Source organism: Pelodiscus sinensis, chromosome 14, assembly GCF_052426305.1.
Source record: "Pelodiscus sinensis isolate ZL-2025 chromosome 14, ASM5242630v1, whole genome shotgun sequence".
NCBI lineage: Eukaryota > Metazoa > Chordata > Testudines > Trionychidae > Pelodiscus > Pelodiscus sinensis.
Window position 1 is genome coordinate 45,301,757 of NC_143065.1, and position 12,888 is coordinate 45,314,644.

The window sequence follows — 12,888 nt, forward strand, 5'->3', positions numbered from 1 at the left end:
ATCTGGGGGAGGGGTTCATGTCCCCCAGCTGGGGCAGGTCCAGGTTTGCCTCCCCCTGCGCTCCCCTGCCAGAGTGAGAAAGGCAGCAAACTGTGCACTTTCCCTGCACTCCCTGATGAAAGGGAACAGCCAGCAATGTTCCCAAATGAATAGAGGGGAGCCACAAGCCCCACTGTCCTCCCTAAAGGGCATCTGGGGGGTGGCAGGCTGAGGGCTGGGGCAGTCCTGGATGAGCCGGGTATCTCCAGCCAGTCCCTTTCACCTGCCTGTGATTCTGTCTCTTTTCTGTATGTTTTTATGCATCTCCCATGTATGGGCGGAGGGGAGACAGAGAAGCGTCAGCCCTACCCACCGCACAACCAAACTGTTAGTTCCTCTCACTCTGATAATTTATTTCAAAATACCTGTCAGCAAGTATCTCTATAGTAATAGTGACAACAAAAAAGATTCCTTGCAAGGCATATAACCGTTCTCAGAGAGTAGTTATTAATGGTTCACTGTCATGCTGGAAGGGCAGAACAAGTGGAGTTACGCAAGAGTCTGTTTTGGGACCACTTCTGTTCAATATCTTCATCAATGGGATAGTACTTGGGGTGTGCTATAGACCACCGGGATCTAATCTGGATATGGATCGAGACCTCTTTAATATTTTTAATGAACTAAATACTAATGGAAACTGTGTAATCATGGGAGACTTCAACTTTCCAGATATAGACTGGAGAACAAGTGCTAGTAATAATAATAGGGCTCAGATTTTCTTAGATGTGATAGCTCATGAATTCCTTCATCAAGTAGTTGCTGAACCAATAAGGGAGGATGCTATTTTAGATTTGGTTTGGTGAGTAGTGAGGACCTCATAGATGAAATGGTTGTAGGGGATAACTGTGGCTCGAGTGATCGTGAACTAATTCAATTCAAACTACTTCAAAGACTGGCTACTTCAAAGTAGGAATAAGAGATCCTCCGGAAAAGGGCTTTATTCCGGAGGATCGTGCCATGTTTATTTAAATCCCGTGGGGGATATTTAAATCCCCCATGGATTTCCCTATTCTGAAGTTGGAAATTAACATGCCTCTTCCGGAGAAGGGGCCAATGTAGACGTAGCCCTGTAGTATGCAAGATCTTGGAAAAATTTTTGAAAGAGAAACTAGTTAGGGACATTGAGGTTAATGGCAATTGGGACAAATTACAACATGGTTTTACAAAAGGTAGATCATGCCAAACCAACCTGATCTCCTTCTTTGAGAAAGTTATAGATTTGTTAGATAAAGGAAATGCAGTGGATCTGATCTACTCAATTTTAGTAAGGCATTTGATACAGTACCACATGGAGAATTATTGGTTAAATTGGAAAAGATGGGGATCAATATGAAAACTGAGAGGTGGATAAGCAACTGGTTAAAGGGGAGACTACAGCGGGTCATACTGAAAGGTGAACTGTCAGGTTGGAGGGAGGTTACTAGCGGAGTTCCTCAGGGATCAGTTTTGGGACCAATCTTATTTAATCTTTTTATTACTGACCTCAGCACCAAAAGTGGGTGTGCTAATAAAGTTTGCGGATGACACAAAGTTGGGAGGTATTGCCAATTCAGAAAAGGATCAGGATATCATACAGGAAGATCTGGATGATCTTGTAAATTGGAGTGATAGCAATAGGATGAATTTTAATTGTGAGAAGTGTAAAGTTATGTATTTAGGGATTAATAACAGGAATTTTAGTTATAAGCTGGGGACACATCAGTTGGAAGTAACAGAAGAAGAGAAGGACCTCGGAGTCCTGGTTGACCACAGGATGACTATGAGCCGCCATTGTGACATGTTTGTGAAAAAGGCTAATACGGTCTTGGGATGCGTTAGGCAAGGTATTTCTAGTAGAAATAAGGAGGTGTTAGTGCTCTTATACAAGGCATTGGTGAGACCCCATTTGGAATACTGTGTGCAGTTCTGGTCTCCCATGTTTAAGAAGGATGAATTCAAACTGGAACAGGTACAAAGAAGGGCCACTAGGATGATCCGAGGAGACTCAAGGAGCTTGGCTTGCTTACATTAACCAAAAGAAGACTGAGGGGTGACATAACTGCTCTCTTTAAATATATTAGAGGGATAAATACCAGGGAGGGAGAGGAATTATTTAAGCTCAATACCAATGTGGACTCAAGAACAAATGGATATGAACTGGCTATTAGGAAGCTTAGACTCAAAATTAGACGAAGGTTTCTAACCATCAAAGAAGTGTAGTTCTGGAACAGCCTTCCAAGGGAAGTAGTGGGGGGAAAAGACCTATCTGGCTTCAAGATTAAACTAGATGGGTTTATGAAGGGGATGGTTTGATGGGATAACATGATCTTGGTAACTAATTGACCTTTTACTATCAGTGGTAAATAGGCCAATGGTGGGATGACAGGAGTTACTATAGAGAACTTTTTTCTGGGTGTCTGGCTAGTGAGTCTTGCCCACATGCTCAGGGTTCAGCTGATCGCCATATTTGGGGTCAGGAAGGAATTTTCCTCCAGGGTAGATTGGCCAAGGCCCTGGAGTTTTTTCGCCTTCCTCTGTAGCATGGGGCACAGATCACAGCTGGAGGATTCTCTGCATCTTGGGGTCCTTAACCATTTGAGGACTTCTATATCTGAGATATAGGTGAGAGGATTATTCTAGGAGATTCTGGGTGAGATTCTGTGGCCTTCATTGTGCAGGGGTCAGACTAGATGATCATAATGGTCCCTTCTGACGTTAAAGTCTATGAGTCAATGATTTAGATCAGGGGTGGGCAAAAGGCCATCTGTGGGCCAGATCTGGCCTGCGAAGCAAGTTAATCCTGCCCACGGAGGCCCTGCCGCTCCCCCCGTCCCTAGGCCAATCAGGGCCTCGAGGCAGGGGGAAGCGCACAAAGTCTGCTCCCACCCTGCTCCCGCCCTGCAAGGAATGCATGGTGCTTAGAAGTGCCACCCCTCCTGGCAGGGTGGAAGGAAACTTCACGCACGCCCCCCGCCCCCAAGTCCTGATTAGCCCAGGAGTAGAGGAGTGCGTGAAGTCTCCTCCCGCCCTGCGAGGGGCACGGTGCTTCTAAGCACCTCACACTCTGTGCAGGATGGGGGCAGGGTGGGAGGAGACTTTGTACTTCCCCCTGCCCCTAGGCCAATCAGGGCTTGAGGGCGGGGGCAGCACATAAAGTCTCCTCCCACCCTGCAAGGGGCTCAACACTTAAAATCAACCGCCAGCTGCTGTGCAGGGCGGTGGCAGGGAGCAAGAGACTTCACATCCTCCCCCTCCCTAGGCCCTGATTGACCTGGGGGCAGCAGGGGGGAGCACGCAAAGTCTCCTCCCACAGCCAGGGGCACAGGAACCTAGAGGGAACTGCCAGATGTTCAGAAGTGCTGGCAGGTCTCTCTGTGGGGGAGCAAAGACTTTGCATGCTCCTACCCCCAGGCCAATCAGGGTCTGTAGGTGGGGAAGGAGGAAATTTCCCTGCCCTGCCCCTTCTGGGGGTGGCCCCGGGCCACTTCAAAAATTTCTGAAATTATTCCCACCCCTGATTTAGATGATGGCATGGAGAGGGCGCTTATTAAGTTTGCAGATGTTACCAAGTGGGGAGGGGATGCAAGTGCTTTGGAGGATAGAGTCATAATTCAGAATGATCTGGACAACGTAGAGAAATGGTCTGAGGTAAATAGGATGAAGCTTAATAAGAACAAATGCAAAGTGCTCCACTTAGGAAGGAACTATCAGTTTCACACACACAGAATGGGAAGCGACTGTCTAGGAAGGAGCCCTACAGAAAGGAATCTAGGGGTCAGAGTGGACCACAAACTAAATATGAGTCAATAGTGTGATACTGTTGCAAAAAAAGCAAACTTGATTCTGGACTTGATTAACAGGAGTGTTGTGAGCAAGACAGGAGGAGTCATTCTTCCGCTCTACACTGCGCTGATTAGGCCTCAGTTGGAGCATTGTGTCCAGTTCTGGGTGCCACATTTCAGGAAAGACGTGGAGAAATTGGAGGAAGTCTAGAGAAGAGCAACAAAAGATTACAGGTGTAGAAACCATGAGCTCTGAGGGAAGACTGAAAGAATTGGGCTTGTTTAGTTTGGAAAAGGTAAGACTGAAATGGGACATGATAGTGGTTTCAGGTATCTATAAGGGTATCTATCACAGGGAGGAGAGGGAAAATTGTCCTCCTTGGCCTTTGAAGATAGAGCAAGAAGCAATGGGCTTAAATTGCAGCAAGGAAGGTTTAGGCTGGACAATATAGAAAACTTCCTACCTGTCAGGGTGGTTAAACACTGGAATAAGTTGCCTAGGAAGGTTGTGGAATCTCCATCCCTGGAGATATTTCAGAGCAGGTTGAACAGACACCTGTCAGGGATGGTCTAGATGGTGCTTGGTCCTGCCCTGAGGGTAGGGGATTGGACTTGACCTCTCAAGGTCCCTTCCAGTTCTAGTGTTCTATGATTCGATGTTACTACAGAACTTTGAGTAACAATTCAAGTTAAAATGCTGACACCTATTTCCTGCACTCCTCAGAAGTAGTGCAAATGCTTAGGGGACTAAGGGTCATGGAGTAGAGGTGAGGGAGAGGGAACGGATTTGGGAGTGAACCCGGAGGACTGTTGGGTATGGGTGGGATATGTACGGAAACTTTTTTTTTTTTTTGAGGGATTGTTAGGTATTTGGGAAGCCTCGCCCATGCAGGCCCTGGCTCACCCTTAGCCTTTCCCATTCAGTCAGGCACATCTGCCATGCCCCCATATGCACTTGTACTCCCTGTCCTCCTGGGTTTCTGCTGCAGCCCCTTTACCTTCATCCCCATGAGTCCCTGCACTCTTATCCCAGTCCCCATGTGTCCCTGCACTCCCTGTCCCTATGGGGCCCTGTGCCCCTATCCCAGTCCCCATGTGTCCCTGCACTCCCTGTCCCTATGGGGCCCTGTGCCCCTATCCCAGTCCCCATGTGTCCCTGCACTCCCTGTCCCTATGGGGCCCTGTGCCCCTATCCCAGTCCCCATGTGTCCCTGCACTCCCTGTCCCTATGGGGCCCTGTGCCCCATCCCAGTCCCCATGTGTCCCTGCACTCCCTGTCCCTATGGGGCCCTGTGCCCCTATCCCAGTCCCCATGTGTCCCTGCACTCCCTGTCCCTATGGGGCCCTGTGCCCCATCCCAGTCCCCATGTGTCCCTGCACTCCCTGTCCCTATGGGGCCCTGTGCCCCTATCCCAGTCCCCATGTGTCCCTGCACTCCCTGTCCCTATGGGGTCCTGTGCCCCTATCCCAGTCCCCATGTGTCCCTGCACTCCCTGTCCCTATGGGGTCCTGTGCCCCTATCCCAGTCCCCATGTGTCCCTGCACTCCCTGTCCCTATGGGGCCCTGTGCCCCATCCCAGTCCCCATGTGTCCCTGCACTCCCTGTCCCTATGGGGCCCTGTGCCCCTATCCCAGTCCCCATGTGTCCCTGCACTCCCTGTCCCTATGGGGTCCTGTGCCCCTATCCCAGTCCCCATGTGTCCCTGCACTCCCTGTCCCTATGGGGCCCTGTGCCCCTATCCCAGTCCCCATGTGTCCCTGCACTCCCTGTCCCTATGGGGTCCTGTGCCCCTATCCCAGTCCCCATGTGTCCCTGCACTCCCTGTCCCTATGGGGCCCTGCGCCCCTATCCCGGTCCCCGTGTGTGTGCACCTTCCATTCAGCCCCTGGCTCTATGCCGTCACCCCACTAGCTTCTGAGCCCATGCCCCAATCTCTGTCCCCTACACTATCCCTTCTGAATCCCAGTCTGCGATTCCCACCCCAGGAACCATGTATGCCCTGTTCTTTTCACCTGGCCCTGTTGTGAGGAACACAGCCCCTCCACCAGCTGGCTGACCTCCCTCCTGGCCCCACAGCAGTCCCTGGTGGGTGAAAGGTGTATCTGCAGTGTGACACCAGCAGAATCTATATTCTGCAGAGAAAAATAAAATCTGCTGGAGGGACATGAACGGTGTACATGCACAGGATCACAGAAGCACGGAATTCCCCGGGATAAAATCAGAAGACCTGCATTTTCTGTATTGTGAATGAGGAAGGAGACTGCCCGGTGAAAATAAACACTAGGTCATGAAAACTGTTGTCAAATCTGTGACAAAGCAAATCTATTAACATAACGTAAGAACATAAGAATGGCCGTACTGGGTCAGACCAAAGGTCCATCTAGCCCAGTAGCCTGTCTGCTGACAGTGGCCAGCACCAGGTGCCCCGGAGGGGGTGGACTGAAGACAATGATCAAGCAATTTGTCTCCTGCCATCCCTCTCCAGCCTCTGACAAACAGAGGCCAGGGACACCATTTCTATCCCCTGGCTAATAGCCTTTTATGGACCTAACCTCCATGAAATTATCTAGCTTCTCTTTAAACTCTGTTATAGTACTAGCCTTCACAGCCTCCTCTGGCAAGGAGTTCCACAGGTTGACTATGCGCTGTGTGAAGAAAAACTTTCGCTTATTAGTTTTAAACCTGCTACCCATTAATTTCATTTGGTGTCCTCTAGTCCTCATAAACGTTGATTTTAATTGCTCCACTGTGAGCAGTTTTCCCAGCCTAAGCAAGGCTAGGCCTGCTCGATACTGGGATGAGAGACATCTGAATAGAACCCTGGTGCTACAAAAATGGTGTTGGTCATTCGTCAGTAGGCATGTTTCCTACTGAGTCAGCCCAGTGTCTCAACAGGAGGGATAATGATAAAAGCAAGTGCCTGACCATTATATCATCCATATTACTTTCTGCAGAGTAGGAGTGTGTACCCATCACATCTCAACAGAAGGAAACATATCAGTGGTGGGCGACCTGCAGCCCCCGGGCTGCATGCGGCCCTTTGAAGTTCTGTGTGTGGCCCATGAGGCATTTTGTTTACTGTTGCTCGCATGCAGGGTTGCCAAATTCTGCTGGTTTCTATCCACGTAAAGCCAGGGCACGTGAAGTGAGGTGCGTGCTGATTGCACACAACATTGACTGTGAGAGCCAGGGCTCCCTTTGCATCCAATCAAAGCGCTGCTACCATTCAGTCAGCAACCCCACAAATTCTCGGCAAGCTCAGTTAGTAAAATTACCCTATCCTGGGAGACCATCTTGGTTACAACAATATTGCAGCCCAGGGAGATGAAGGAGGGCCACTTTTGCGGCCCATTCACTAACGTAGGTTGCCCATCACTGAAATATACCTCACGTAAATCAAATTCCTTCTGTAGCTCACTGAAGAAGTCATTCTCCACCTGCACACCCCCAAAAAATACAGTGGTTTTCAAAGGATAGCAGTATTTCTCCAGTCCAGAAACAGATGCATTTCAGCAGCAGTGATTTATGGCCAAATTTTCAGAAGAACTTAGCACACACCATTGTGAGCAAGTTTTTTAAGAGTTCAGCATTCAGGATGTGTTCAACTCTTCTGAAAACTAGATGGAATGGAAACTGCTGGAGGACTGATTATTCTGAGAAATCTGGTCCTTATTTGAATGTTTAACTAGGGTCTGAGCTCTTGGAAATCTGGCCCATAGAGTTCAATCCATTCCAATGCGCCCGTGAACGGCAAAGCACACTGATCCAGCTCCCATTGCCTGATACTCAGTCTGTGTTCGGTACAAACCTTACCTGATGAAAGGGTACATCTACACTGCATGCCTGTTTCACGATACTGGAGGTATCCTGAAATAGCTACCCCACGTCCAAGGAATGTACCCGTAATTTCAAAATATTTTTCGAAATAACAGATGCGCTGTTTCGCCATCCCTGTAAACCTTGTTGCACGAGGGTTAAGGGATGGCTCGAAATAGCATTTTATTTCAAAATTTGGTGCCACGTAGATGTGCCAAATTTCCAAATAGTCTATTTCAAAATAAAATCAAAATCAGATATGCAATTTGCATAGTGCAAATTGCGTATCTTATTTTGAGTTTAGGGTGCAGTATAAGACATACCCAAAGACTATCTATAGACTAAACCTGTAGCCCTGTGTAGAACAGCCTTAGCTCTGTCTATCAGAATATTTCTAGGGTGCCCATAACTCTGTTAGCTTTTGGAACATGAGTGATTCATATTATAATGTTAAAATGACTGTAAGTTGACACATTAGTGAAATCAGGCAAATTAATTTAAACAAATGTCTTATGGCTACACACTTATCAGTTTTGCTGTAAAATTTCTCTTCTTTGGACCTTTTCTAATATTTCTGTTATCATCTAAATAAAAGACCCAAACAAGCACACAATAAAAAGAGTTGTACAAAGAGACAATTTCATGGGAAAGCTACTGGACAGCTCATACAGTTTAGAAATATGTGAGCAAGGTTTCAGAAATGTCTTATTTTTTCCCCAAGAGATATCCACATATATAGTTTGATTATCTACATTTTTAGCATGATTGGATTGTAAATTACCAGAGATATTGAAGCAGCATTGCTATTTTTATTTTATAGCTAAGCATCTGTTGATCAATCTTAAACAGACTGTGATTATTTGGTTCCCCACTGGGTGTCATGCTCACTGTAAAATACACTACCTTAAATGGCAAGAAAGTATTGTTTTCAAAACAATATTCCTGAAAACCAGAAAGGCAAAAGGAACCTAATTCTGTTCTCATATCTGGAAATAGGTCATTTAAAATGAGTGGAGTGACTATGCATTTACCCTGGGATAGCTAATAACATTTATTCAAAGTGTGGCAAATATTTTGAATTAGGTTTAAAATGATCATAACTCTTTTTCTTCAGGTAAACATGAAACAATGGCTGGATTTTCAGAATTGTGCAGAGCAGATCTAATTCTGCACCCATGGAAGCCAGAGTTGAGCCAAAGGTAAGTGTTCTTATAAACCTCATCCATTGCCTTTTTGCAGAGATTCCCATTTGCTGGAACATCAGCCTAATTCAATAAGTTAATTCATAACAGCTGGCATCTGTCAGTCAGACTCAAAGTCCTGCTGTTTGACTTGACTCACCCCAGTCCAGCAGGATACACTCAATTTCTTCTTTTACAAATATTTTAGTGTATTGCCTCATTCCCAAATAACCCACCATGGCTCGGTTGTTTCAACCCCTTTTGCATGTAGCCAGTGCTGGGATTAAATTCATTCTGGTGTGAATTCATAATATGAATTGCTGTGGGTTCCATATACCATGAGCACCCCTTTGTGACATCAAAATGGAGTCCAGAGACTGTGGCCATAAACTCCACATTGTTCTTGCACAAGCCACATTGGGCCTGTGGGTCTGGACTGTGCCAGACCGAACCGGATCGATCTGGTGCTTCCCGCCAGAGAACATCCTGAGGGTTCCATCTCCTCAGAGCTTTCCCGCCAAAAACTCTCTCAGGCTCTGCGCAGCTGCAGCGCTTGCAGTGTACCCCAGTGACCATGCGGGGCGGGTCTGTGTTCGTGTACTGCCCTTAGCCACCCTCAGGGGCAGTGCGGGGCGGGTCTGTGTTCGCGTACTGCCCTTAGCCACCCTCAGGGGCAGTGCGGGGCGGGTCTGCGTTCATGTACTGCCCTTAGCCACCCTCAGGGGCAGTGCGGGGCGGGTCTGTGTTCGTGTACTGCCCTTAGCCACCCTCAGGGGCAGTGCGGGGCGGGTCTGTGTTCGCGTACTGCCCTTAGCCACCCTCAGGGGCAGTGCGGGACGGGTCTGCGTTCATGTACTGCCCTTAGCCACCCTCAGGGGCAGTGCGGGGCGGGTCTGTGTTCGCGTACTGCCCTTAGCCACCCTCAGGGGCAGTGCGGGGCGGGTCTGTGTTCGTGTACTGCCCTTAGCCACCCTCAGGGGCAGTGCGGGGCGGGTCTGCGTTCGTGTACTGCCCTTAGCCACCCTCAGGGGCAGTGCGGGGCGGGTCTGCGTTCGTGTACTGCCCTTAGCCACCCTCAGGGGCAGTGCAGGGCGGGTCTGTGTTCACGTGCTGCCCTTAGCCACCCTCAGGGGCAGTGCAGGGTGGGTCTGTGTTCGTGTACTGCCCTTAGCCACCCTCAGGGGCAGTGCAGGGCGGGTCTGTGTTCGTGTACTGCCCTTAGCCACCCTCAGGGGCAGTGCGGGACGGGTCTGCGTTCGTGTACTGCCCTTAGCCACCCTCAGGAGCAGTGCAGGGCGGGTCTGCGTTCGTGTACTGCCCTTAGCCACCCTCAGGGGCAGTGCGGGGCGGGTCTGCGTTCGTGTACTGCCCTTAGCCACCCTCAGGGGCAGTGCGGGGCGGGTCTGTGTTCGTGTACTGCCCTTAGCCACCCTCAGGGGCAGTGCAGGGCGGGTCTGCGTTCGTGTACTGCCCTTAGCCACCCTCAGGAGCAGTGCAGGGCGGGTCTGCGTTCGTGTACTGCCCTTAGCCACCCTCAGGGGCAGTGCAGGGCGGGTCTGCGTTCGTGTACTGCCCTTAGCCACCCTCAGGGGCAGTGCAGGGCGGGTCTGCGTTCATGTACTGCCCTCAGCCACCCTCAGGGGCAGTGCGGGGCGGGTCTGTGTTCGCGTGCTGCCCTTAGCCACCCTCAGGGGCAGTGCGGGACGGGTCTGCGTTCACGTGCTGCCCTTAGGCACCCTCAGGGGCAGTGCAGGGCGGGTCTGTGTTCACGTGCTGCCCTTAGCCACCCTCAGGGGCAGTGCAGGGCGGGTCTGCGTTCGTGTACTGCCCTTAGCCACCCTCAGGGGCAGTATGGGGTGGGTCTGTGTTCACTTGCTGCCCTTAGCCACCCTCAGGGGCAGTGCGGGGCGGGTCTGTGTTCACTTGCTGCCCTCAGCCACCCTCAGGGGCAGTGCGGGGCGGGTCTGTGTTCACTTGCTGCCCTTAGCCACCCTCAGGGGCAGTGTGGGGTGGGTCTGCGTTTGTGTTCTGCCTTTAGCCACCCTTAGGGACAGCGTGTGCACTGGCAGGATCCCCAGGCAGCTCATACTATTGCTCTGGAGAACATCACCTGTTCCCTAGCGAAAGGAGAGAGAGAAGTTTACTTACCATCGATCCTGAGTCCTAGTGCAGAAGATTGGCCCAGGGGCTGACATCCCTTGTTTGGGGTCCCTCGTGTTCCTCCTCAAGGGCTTTACATTAGCCCAAAGTTTGTAACTCCATTTCCCCAAATGCTGTCATCGAATCCCTTCGATACACTGACCTTGGTTGCACCTAATCCTTTTGTGTCTCATCCTTCTGATCCGCACCACACTGGGGAGGGATACACAATGTGAGGTGCTTATTCCAGTTGTAACAAGAAGGAGGTAGAGATGGGTTGTACATCACTCTGAGACAGTGGTGACTTTTCCCTAATTCGCAGTTCTATTTCCCTTGTTGCCCATACTCCTGAGGTAACACCGGTTTTAGTGCAAGCCCACAGAACCAGTTTGCCAGTGATTGTCAGGCAGGGGTGCATGTGTCATTGGGGGTAGGCAGTGATCTTCCAACAGATATATCAACTCAGGCTGATATTTGCTTCCTTTTACAGCAGGCTACATAAAAAGCACTAGCAAGGTCAGTCCAAATGAAAATTTCATACGACTCGTTTATATTGCTGCATATATTATACCTTGAAATACCTCTACACTATTTATCTGGCAATCCATGTATTATTATGTGGTAAAAAGGAGAAAGTCAGCATGCTTTCAGTAACAGGGTGGTGGTGGCACTTTGTATTTTGATGTCTGATTTTTAAGCAAGTTGTTTTTAAGTGAGGTGATGCTTGCGATAGGCAAGGCAAATCTGACTCCTGAAAGGGGGACAGTTGTTTGGGAAGGCTGAGAGCCATTGAGTGACACTGCTGATTTCAAAGGAGTCACGCCATATTCACGCTGCTGGCTGAAAACAAATCTGAATCACATAAACTGCATTTTCTTTCTGTGATGTCTCTTCTCACCTCTGCTGGGTAGAGCTCCGGACACAGGCAAGGGGATTAGTGGTGGGGGCAGCTTTGATGTGCATGTGCCACTGAGCAGGGGAGGTAGGGAAAACATGACAGAGCTCTATTGTATGTTTCACTTGCATAAGTCTCTGTGAAATTTAGGGATGCCTCAGCTGCCTGCTACTAGTTCTCAGATGTTTCTAATCTTTCATCTAGATACAACGGACATGATCTTTTCTATGCAGAATCAAATGCAAAGTTATACCCTGCCTCCCTTTGAGGGTGAGTATTACAGCAAAGGGCAATGCTTGCAAAAATCACAAGCCTTCCAATTCATCTTTGGAAAAACACTGAAAATGTTAACTTGGGCTATGAATGAGCCAGTTACTGCAAGAGGTGGCACATCTGTGCGCACTGAGGTGGCTTTCCACCTGCACAGGATACTCAGCAGCTAGCAGGATTAGCTCTGCAGTTATCAGACATTAGTGTATTATTTTAAACTCAGTGAGGTTTTCAAACATAATTTTACTCTTTATGGTTTGCAGAGAGAATAACAATGATCCCCATAATGACTAGCCCAGTGGTTTTCAAACTACAGGTCATGGGGTGGTAGAAGTCAGGCCGTAGGTCTCATTGCTGCAGGGGGATCAGGTGAACAGTGGGGGTGCTAAGGTAGTTCTCTGCTGCCCTGGCATGGCAGACTGCGCTGTGCCCCAGAAGCAGCCTGCAGCAGGCTCAGCTCCTGGGGTGGGGAAAGAGCACACAGGGCTTCGTGAACTGCCCCTGCCCTGAACACTAGCTCTGTACTCCCATTGGCTGGGAACCTGCTGCTGGCTGCTTCTGGGGTGCAGCATGGGCTGCAGTGCCAGGATAGGCAGGAAGTTGCCTTAGGCCCCCCACCCCCGCACTGATGACCGGGAGCCACTCAAAGTAAGCCCCTCCTGCCCCAGCCCTGACCCCCTCCCCCAAAGCCACAGCCCCTTCTGCATCCCAAATCTCTCATCCTCAGCCCCACCCTAGAGCCCACACTCTAGTCAAATTGTGTTGGGTCGCGGCATCAACAATTTT